Source organism: Pinus tabuliformis, chromosome 4_2 (assembly GCF_031772625.1).
Source record: "Pinus tabuliformis cultivar Carrire ecotype Pingquan chromosome 4_2, CPIR1, whole genome shotgun sequence".
In the NCBI taxonomy this organism is placed as follows: domain Eukaryota; kingdom Viridiplantae; phylum Streptophyta; class Pinopsida; order Pinales; family Pinaceae; genus Pinus; species Pinus tabuliformis.
Window position 1 is genome coordinate 149,552,377 of NC_142304.1, and position 10,946 is coordinate 149,563,322.

The following is a 10,946-nucleotide window of genomic DNA, read 5'->3' on the forward strand; positions in this document are numbered from 1 at the left end:
TCCTGCAAGGTTTGCATCATCCAAAGAAGTTGAGTGCAACAAGATGCAGCAACCACATATTCCGCTTCAGCTGTAGATAAAGCAATTGAACTCTGTTTCTTGCTGAACCAAGATACTAATATGGATCCCATAAAGAATGCTCCACCACTTGAGCTCTTTTTTTCATCCACGCTTCCAACCCAATCTGTATCTGTATAAGCATGTAGAGTGAGATCTGTATCTCTAGGATACCATAAGCCATAGTTTTGAGTTCCTTGAAGATACTTGAAAATTCTCTTTACTGCCTGAAGATGGGTTTCTTTAGGATTTGCATGAAATCTTCCAACTATTCCCACTGCATGCATGATGTCTGGTCGAGTACCTGTCAAATAAATAAGACTTCCAATCGTGGATCTATAGGTTGGTTGATGCACTGCTGTAGATTCATCATTTGCACTGAGGCTGCATCCTGTAACCATAGGGGTACATACTGGTTTTGCATCTTCCATGCCATATTTCTTCAAGATCTGCTTGAGATAATTGGTTTGAGACAAAAAGATACCGCCTTCATTTTGTTGGATTTGCAATCCAAGAAAATATGTCAGTTCTCCAAGAAATGACATTTCGAATTCTTTCTGCATTACCAAGGAAAAGCTTTGACTCATAGCTTCTTCATTACTGCCAAAGATAATATCATCTACATACACAACAAGTATTAGCAATTTGTCATTTTCAATTTTTATATAAAGATTGCTATCTGCTGATCCTTTTGAAAAACCCTGTTGATGAAGATATTTGTCCAAACGGTAGTACCAAGCCCTTGGAGCTTGTTTAAGACCATAGAGGGCCTTTTTTAGTATGCATACAAGATTTGGATCATTCCCAAGGATGAAGCCATCTGGTTGCTCAATGTACACTTCTTCTTCTAAGTCTCCATTCAGAAAGGCTGATTTCACGTCCATTTGAAATACTTTGAACTTCTGAAAGCTTAAGAGAGCAAGGAACATTCTGATGGCCTCAAGTCTAGCAACGTGAGTAAAAGTTTCTTCAAAGTCTATACCTTCTTGTTGAGCATACCCTTTACAAACAAGTCTGGTCTTGTTTCTAATCACTTCCCCATTTTCATTCAACTTGTTTTTAAAGATCCATTTTGTCCCTATGACATTCTTATATTTTGGTCTAGGAACCAACTCCCAAGTGTTATTCTTTTCGATCTGCTCATGTTCTTCATCCATTGCCTTGACCCAACATTCATCTTTGCATGCCTCTTTTACATTTTGAGGTTCAGTGGAGGAGAGAAATTTCAAATAGCTTGAGGCTTCTGCAATTGTTCTTCTTGTTTGTACACTTGCCTCTTTCTGCCCCAAAATTTGAGATTCTGGATGATTCTTCTGAATGTACCTGGATGGAGTCTTCTCTTCTACCCTTATTTGTTCCTATGGTGCCTCTTGAGGTTCTTCTTCATCATCAGTCTGATTTGGAGAGTAATCTTCATTCTCTTCGATATTTTCATAATTTACTTGCCTAGGAATGTATCCTTTTTCATCAACCACTACATCAATGCTGTCAACAATTCTTCCAAGTCTTTTATTGTCACACTTATATGCTTTGATGTGGGGAAAATAACCAAGGAGAATGCCTTCATCTACTCTAGGTTCAATTTTGCCAAGCTGTTCATCATTATTCTTAATATAGCATTTGCTTCCAAAAATTTTGAAATGCTTTACCGAAGGAGTCTCACCATACCATAGCTCATGAGGAGTTTGAGTGCTGTTCACTCAGACATTTGCTTTGTTTAGAATAACAACTGTAGCAAATGCATCTTCACTTCAGAAGATTGCGGGAGTTCCAGACTCATCAAGCATAGCACGAGCCATTTGTTGGAACGTTCTGTTCATCCTTTCCACCACTCCATTTTGCTGAGGAGTCCTAGCTGTAGACAATTCCCTTCTTATTCCGTGTTCTTCACAGAAATCGAAAAATTCATTTGAGGTAAACTCCCCACCTCTGTCGGACCTGAGGCACTTAATTTTGTGATCTGATTTGTTTTCAGCCAAGGCTTTGAAGGATTTGAATTTTTCAAATGCTTCGTATTTGTGCTTCATAAGTCCTAACCAAACCATCCTGTAGAAGTCGTCAATGAATAATATAAAGTATTCTTCTCCTCGAGGTGACCTTGTCCTAAATGGACCACATACATCTGTATGGACTAGCTCAAGAGGCCTGCTAGCTGATCCTTCCTTCTCAGGGAAGTTAGTTCTGGTTTGCTTACCAAACTGACATGATTTGCATATTGTGTTGTCTGGAATTTTGATATCTGGAAGACCACGAACTGCCTGGTATTTGCATGCTTTCCTTATTTGTGAAAAGCTTAGATGCCCCAACCTCCGGTGCCATAACCAGTGTTCATCATCCTTGCTCAAATAGCATTGTTGTTGTCCTTCTTCAAATATGTATAAATTATTTGGAGTTCTTCTACCTTTGATCACTGTTTTTCCTGTATCAAGATCACGAACACTACATCCATTTGATCGAAATATTACCTCGGTTCCTTGATCGCACATCTGACTGACACTCAGTAGATTATGCTTCAAGCCATAAACATACAAAACATTTCCAGATTTGACCGTTTCTTTCAACTGAGCAGTGCCTCTTCCTTTTATGACTGCAGGGGTATCATTTCCAAAAGAAACTTTCTTTCCCTTTTCTAAAACACTATATGATTCAAGTTTTTCTTTATCACCTGTCATATGTTTCAAACATCCACTGTCGATGTACCATAGATTTTCCTGTCCTTCTGCATAAAAAGTTGTCCCACATCTTTCTAGTTGTGGTTCCTTTATTCTCCATGTTCTGGTGCTTGAGGCTTGTTCCTTTGTCTGTCGAAACCTGCTCCTTCATTCAGAATCTTCATGACCGAAGTTATTACAAATAGAACATTCAATTTCATTTTCAAGGGCTGAAAAGTTGTTATAGGTCCTTTTCGTAATCCCAATCATACTTCTTTGTTTTTGAGATTCTCTAGTCATGATTGTCTTATAGGCAACACATTGAGCTGCTTTGTGACCAAAGTTATGGCAAGAGAAACATTGGCCATTGAAGAAACTTCTGCAATTATCAAATCTACCAGCCAAATGATTGTAGTTTATATTGTCATCCATTCTTGAAGCAAATTGAGAAGTTTTTACCTGTGGCTGGTTGTAGCTTTTGTTCACCCTTAAGATGGATTGCCCCTGGTTTACCTGGTAGTCTTTGTTTATTCTTGATGTAATTCGTCCTTGTTTTACCTAGTGATCTCCATTGGGCTTTTGCTCATTCCTCCTTGTTGCATCAAGATAACTCTTTTAGGTGGATGCTTGAGATGCTTCTCCATTATACCCCAGACCTGTCTTGATTAGTGGAGAACGTTGTACATTGATAATCTCATCTAGAGTTTCAGATCCTTTAACAAATTTAAGATTAAGAGCCTTTGTTTTCTCAATTTCTTTTCTAAGGCGAACAATTTCACATTCTAACTTCTCAACAAATTTTTCTTTTTCATCAAGTTGGAATTGCAGAGTATCAATGATCATATCTTTTTCTTCTAAACATGTTTTGAGTCTAGGAATCTCTTCATAAAAACCATCTACATCTATAGCATCCACGTAATCATCATCTTCAAAAGCCATTAAAAGTTTATAATCATTACCTCGTTCATCTTCATCACTATTTGATAGGCCATCACTGTCTTCATGAGTGTAGTAACTTTTCTTAGTTGCATTCTGTTTCTTGTTCCATCTAACAAGTTCCTTCCCTTTGTCAATATTATCCTTATGAGGACACTTGGCAGCATAATGACCGACTCTTCCACAAGCAAAGCATTTGAAAGGTAGCTTACCTCGGAATCTTCCAGCACACCGTTGAAGATTCTTGACAAAATTTGATTCTTCTTCTTCTTCTGACACGGGTCCTGACTCATAGTAGTCTCCTTTGCCTGAAGCCTTGAAAGCAGCTTCTCTCTTGTCTGATGGTCCTCCTTTCCTATTTTCATAAGCAGTTAGAATCTCGTGCAGCTGTGACATGGTAAGGTTTCGTAGATTCTCTTTTTCTTCTATTGCAGAAAATTTAGATTCAAACCTAGGGGACAAAGATCTTAGAACTTTTTCAACCACAACAGCCTCTTTTATTTCTTCACCCAAGTTTTTCATACAATTAACAATCTCATCTACATGAAGGAAATAGTTAGCCACACTTTCATCATTGTGCATTCTGAGATTTTCATACTGAATTCTGAGGGTTTGAAGTTTTGCTTGTTTTACCTGTTCATCTACTTCATAGCTCAGAACAATCTTGTCCCATATTTCCTTTTCGGATTTATACTGCATAACCTTGACGAATTCTGATTGAGATATACATCCTAATAAGGTATTGAATGCCTTTGTATTTGTTTCATATTTCTTCTTCTCAGCCGGATCTGTGGGAGTTGCCGATGGAAAAGTGTACCCTGTATCGATGATATCCCAGACTTCTGTACCAAGAGATTGAAGATAGGCAGTAACTCTTACCTTCCAATATACGAAGTTTGTCCCATCAAAAATCGGTGGCCTGAGAGATGCTTCTCTCTCGTAGTTGCTCATGATGATGGATCTTCCTCCAAGTGATCAAGCTTCTTTAGAAGGACCTGATCCGATACCAATTGTTGGAAATAATACTGAGAGGGGGGGTGAATCAGTATTATCAAGCCAAATATTCCCTTTTTAAAATTCAGAGGATATACGCTACTTCAGTTAAAAACCCGCGTATATACGCAACTATGTAGAAGGAAACCCACGTATACAATGCAAACTTATGATTTATTTTATCTTTCAGATGTTGATTATTAATCTGTGTATCTGAGTGAAATAGATAGTAACCAGACCAGTAAAACAGAACAAAAGACAGTCACACACAAGAACACAAGATATAAGGTGGAAACCCAATGTGGGTGAAAACCACCTGCTGCAATTCGTCTCTATATTTCTTTAATTAGAAACTTCCTTTTACAATGTACTGGTGCAGTCCTTTACCAGCACACAAGCTACAACCTGCAGAGAGCTACAACCCTCTCTCATTTTCCAGCTTCTCCTGGAAGGGAGCTACAACCCCCTTAGCTCTTGTACTAGCCAAGATACTAGTATGTAGGTTCTGGCCTATTGAAGGCTACAACCTTCTCTTTCTTCCAGGGACCACGTTTCATAAATTTTCAGACTGGATCCATGAACATCAATCAATCATCAAGTATATCTACATCAAACAATCTCCTTTTCCCAATTAGCACTGAATCACGTAAACACTTCTCTGACAGCTGTACCCAGAACACAGTAACAGTAACCACACCAAATTCTAAACCCATAATACTGCATCAATAAACAGAGGCAACTAGATCATAATTTAAAAGATATACGCTATTTGAATAACCTGAAAACTGCGTGCATACGCTCCTGTGTTTGGACCAACCTGCGTATACGCCATTTTCATTCACTGAACCAACGTGTATACGCTCTTTCACTTCATTGAACAAAGATACTATTATTAAAGCTTAAAGATTATGACCCATCAATAGAACTTATCCTTCTTTATGCACTAAGGTTCCTCCATTCAGATCCAGATCTGCACCATAACCCCAATCACAAATATTTCAAATCTAGCACTTATTAGATATTCAATTCATTCAGATTTATTGCCTTGCCAAATGATCTCCTTCCTCTTTTATAGTCTTACGCCTTTCACAATACCACGGTCCAAAACCATAATAACACAATACCATGAACCCAATACTTGGGGTCAACACTTTTGGATGCAATACCATGGACCAAAACCATAGGATCAAAAACTGTCAGACTAATACCATGAGCCAACCATGAAAGTGCGTGAACGTTTCTCTTCATGAAAGGAACTTTTCTCTGCATGAAAGTGCATGAACTTTTCTCTATATGAAAGAAACTTTTCTCTGCATGAAAGTGCGTGAACGTTTCTCTACATGAAAGAAACTTTTCTCTGCATGAAAGTGTAGGAAATTTTCTTTACATGAAAGAACCTTTTATCTTCATGAAAGTGCGTGAACTTTTCTCTACATGAAAGAAACTTTTATCTTCATGAAAGTGCATGAACTTTTCTCTACATGAAAGAAACTTTTATCTTCATAAAAGTGTGTGAACTTTGCTGCACTATAATTTATCATCTGAGAAGAGTGGGTTGCCATCAAGTACAACATATGTATCATAATGCCAACAAATTCAATAAATTCCTGGCTGATTAGTCGAGTCGTCATCTCCTCTTCATTATCTATTTGTGCAAGAAAGTTTATTTCGAGGACCTGACAGTTTGATTCAGCCATGAGATTGGATAAACCTTGGACCTTGATTAAATTATTTGGTTTGATTTCTATGTCATATTCTAGAATAGCAGCCATCCATTTCCCCTATTTCCATCTGGACCACCTTGAGTTAGGATGTCTTTGACTACTGAATTAGGAACATAGGCTACTATATGAGAATATAAAATGTACACCCTAAAATCCTTGATAGCTTTGACCAAAGCAAAGGCTTATTTTTCCATTATGTTGTATTCTAAGGGGTTATCTCTCAGGGCTTTTCTAAAGAAAGAAATAGGTTGTTCATATCCCTGGTCATTTTTCTGCAGTGAAACTGCAACAATTGTGTGCTCAGAAGCAAAGGGAAATAAGATAAAATCTCTGTCAAATTTTGGACTGATCAAAACTGGTGTTCTAGTTAAGGCTAGTTTAATGTCTTCGAAGGATTTCTCAACCTCAATGGTCCATTTTATGGTTGAATATTTTTTCAACATATTGTTCAGTGATCTAATTAATTCTGCTAGATTAGAAATAAATCTTCTAAGAAAGTTAATTTTCCCTAAGAAAGGTTGTAATTCCCTAATGTTCCTTGGACGTTGTATCTGTAAGATGGCTTCTATTCTTGAAGGGTCTATTCGGATACCATCTTTTGAAATTATATGACCTAGTAACCTTCTTCTAACCCAAATAAAGACTTCTTTGGGTTTAAAGAAATTCCATATTTCCTGCATTTAATAAAAACCTGCCTTATATGATCCAAATGTTGGTTGTTAGATTTTGAAAATACAGTAATGTCATCTAGGTATATCACAAGGAAGTCATGAAATTATTTGACAAAGTCTATATCCATAGCCTTTGGAAAGTGGCTCTTGCATTCATTAGTCCAAAAGGAATTTTCACATACATGAATGTGCTCCAAGGAGTAGTGAAGGCAGTCTTGGCTTGGTCATCAGGATGAACTAAGACCTGATTATAACCAGAAACCCATCCAATAATGAGATTTTGGTTGATCCAACTACCCTTTGGAAAATATGGTCCATTTTGGGGAGAGGGTAATTGTATTTAAGGGATACTCTATTGAGGTTCCTATGGTCCACATAGAGTCTAATCTCACCACTTTTCTTCCTAGTTGGCACCAAGTTCATAAAATTTGATTGGTGAAATTATCTTAGCATCATACATTCTCTGGATTTCCTTTTCAATTGAAGGTAATAGGACAAGATTAATCCTTCTAAGTTTTTGTCTAAAAGGTTTTTGATTTTCTTTTATTAGGATTGTGTGTTGTATGATGCAGGTGTCATAGGACTTGAGGTCCTCATAACTCCAAGAAATGACATCCTGAAATTCTTTTAATAACTCAACCTATTTTACTCTTTCAATGGGAGGTAATGATTTAGAAAGTTTGATCAATTTTGGATTTTCATCAGTGTCTATATTACACTCCTCCATATCAGATTTCAAAGGTTCAATTTTAGGCTTTCTCGTAACATCATTTGAATCAAACAAGTCCTCCAAAGGGGTTAATCCCTTAGGTAAGAAATAGTCTTTGAGATTGATTACTTCAGTGTCTTCATTAATTATTTCATCAATCTCAACTTTCTCTAGGTTTTCTACATCTGATTTTGTAAATTTAGTGGGATGAAATATCTATTCAACTTCTATCTCATGTATTTATATTTTGTTTTTAATGTTAGGATCTATTGATGTGTTAGTATCTATATTACTATTTACAAATTCTTCTTCTGAGATTAAAAAGTTGTTTATCTGTTTGTCATCAAAAAATATTTGCCAGTTCTTCAAATTATCTGGAAGTGCAGGTCTGTGCCTAACTTCAGCAGCATACTGATGGTTAGGTTAAAAGGGTAGCTTGCAGGTGCTGTCAAACATTGCTAAACTATGAGCCTCCATATTATGTTTTCTAGGAATTACATCAACCTTGGTTTCTAATAAAGTGTTTAGTATTTCTACAATGGTTCCTCTGTAGCAACTTAATCTAGGGTCTTTAGTCATATATACAACATTAATTTGTTTTATAACTAGTTTAGAGTCTCCCATGACAAAAAATCTTATAGCTCCTAGATTCCTAACTAATTTAAGACCTAAAATTAGTGATTCATAGTCGGCCGTATTATTAGTACATTTAAAATTTATTCTGTATGCATGGCCTTCTGAGTGATCATTCTCCAGATTATATATCCAAACTCCTACCCCTAATCCAAACTTATTGACTGACCCATCAAAATTAAGATGCCACAATATCTCATGTTCATAATTCGCATCATCTATTTACACAAACTTTTCCTCATTTTGACTACCTTGCTTAGTGGAAAGTTCTAAAGTTTGGACAGTTTCCTCTTGTTTTGAAATTGCAATTTCTTTTGGTTCTATATAAACACTATCTAAAAGAGTTTCTTGTGTTTGAACAACATTATACAGATAAAAGAATCAATGTCTAAATGTACGGAGTAGATCGGAAAGTTTTGAGGCCGATCCTGGCTACTTACCATGTATTTCATTAAATTTTCTCAGTACAACTTCTTGGGTTGTCCAAATACCAAAATTGTTGCATATGACATATCAAGTTGTAAAGATCCCTGAAGTTTGGCTCCCTATGATCTGGATAACAGCATGCCATACTTCGGTGGGATGTTAGCAACCACAATATCCATAAGGATGATTTTAGCAGGATATTGAACTAAGGTGACACAGACGTCTTTAATCAACCCCAAACAATTTACTTGACTTGAGTCAAATGAAAATAAGTCCTCGTAAGGCCTTGCAATGTCTAGGTTCAATTTCTCCATTACTAATTTGGGCATTAAGTTGTGAGAGGCCCCAGAATCCAACATTGCATTATGAATAATTTTTTCATGGATGGTAAGGCTAATGTAGAAAGTCGGTATTCCTCCTTCCAGTGGTTTTCCATTAACATCTAGACCAAATATAAGTTCTGATTGGTCATCAAACAAGTTAATGGAATCCTCATTTTCATCAATGTTCAAGTTCCAGTTTATCTGTGTTTTGTAGGTTTCATTCTTGATTAATTCTATTAAAGGGGCTGAAATCTTTAACTTAGCTACCTCTGCTCCCAGATTGAATGGAAAAGGGCCTTTTTGTTTGAGGGTTTTGAGTTTTCACAGCAGGGATTTGAGTGGGATGGTCTTCTCTTCCTTTATTAGGGACCTCTTTTTGTGAATTTTCCAATCTAGTGTTTTGAGGTGCATCCACTAGTTTTTTAGGGGGAATTGAAGTAGAGGGTTGATCATCAGAGGGTTTATTAGGGGTTATATCTACAATGGTGGGGCCAGAAGGATTCTGGTTTTGTCTGGGGAGAATCTGGAGGATTTTAGAAACCAGAGCTTCTTTGATTTTCTTGGGTTGATTTGGCACTGCTTTCTTGGTTTGGTCAGGAATATCGAAATTCTTTTTACTCCTTAGGTTATACTATTTATGCACTTCAAAGGTGGTAGAATCATAACCTTGTTTATAATCAAATGACTCTCCAGACTGGATTTGCAATTGCTAGAACATATGCAATTCTTGATCATCTTAGGTAAAAAAAACAACACCTTCATCATCTAATCCCATCAGGTTAATCTGTGTGTCTTTCTCTAGGTCTTCAGGATGGGATGTTTTTGCATAATTTTCTTGGAAAGGAGGCCTAATATTCTGATCAGGTCCATTTTTTCTAGTATTTTGTTTTTGGTTTTTCCTAAAGTTCGAGTTTCTAACTGGAGGTTTCTATTGATTATCCCACTGGGGTTTCCTCTCTATATTATCTATTCTATCCATTAACTTTTCCATGCCTTTCACTAAGCTATATTTTTTAATGTCAGAGGGTGAAGGCTCATCTGTAGCTGTTCCTCTTCTTTCATTCCTAACTCTAGCTCTTTTAGCTAATAAATTAGCCTCTACACTTACAACTACATTTTGCATATCTTCTAGGGTTGGGGGGTTTCTTTCCCCGAGCTGGAATGTCATGTCTGTTTCAAAGCCGTTAGGGAACTTTATTAATGCTAAGTCAGGTGGGGGTCTAAGATTAACTAGAATTGCATTGTATATATTGTTAAATGTGGTGCAGTAATCTTGAACAGTTTCATTGGGTCCTCTCCTAATATTTTCATATTCTGAAAGGATTTGTAGAGGATTCTTTTTATTTTCCCATATATTCAAAAATTGATGATGAAATACTTCTAAACTATAAATACTATTATCAAGCAATGATCTAAACCATTTCCTAACATCACTAGCTAAAGTCTGAGAAAATAGTCTCATTTGGACATCCACAATATCAATTTCATGAAGTTCAAAGTAGTCTGTCATCTTATTAACATGGTGTTGTGCAGTGTAGTGTCTTATGCCATCAAATTGGACGATTTTACTCTGGTAGTCTATTAGCATGGCACCAAGCAGACTAGGTAAAACAAGGGGAGCATATCTATTTGCCATGGATATAAGCTGGGAAGGGCTAAGATTTGGCGTTGAAGCACTAGAAGATGATACAGTAGTGGAGGATGAACTAGGGCTGGTGAGTAGTAAATGAGCTATACTAGGTTGGTAAGGGAGTGAGTGTATGAATGGAGGTGGGGAATGGGCTTCAGAAGTTGAAGGTAATAGTGGTGAACTAAGAGTAGTG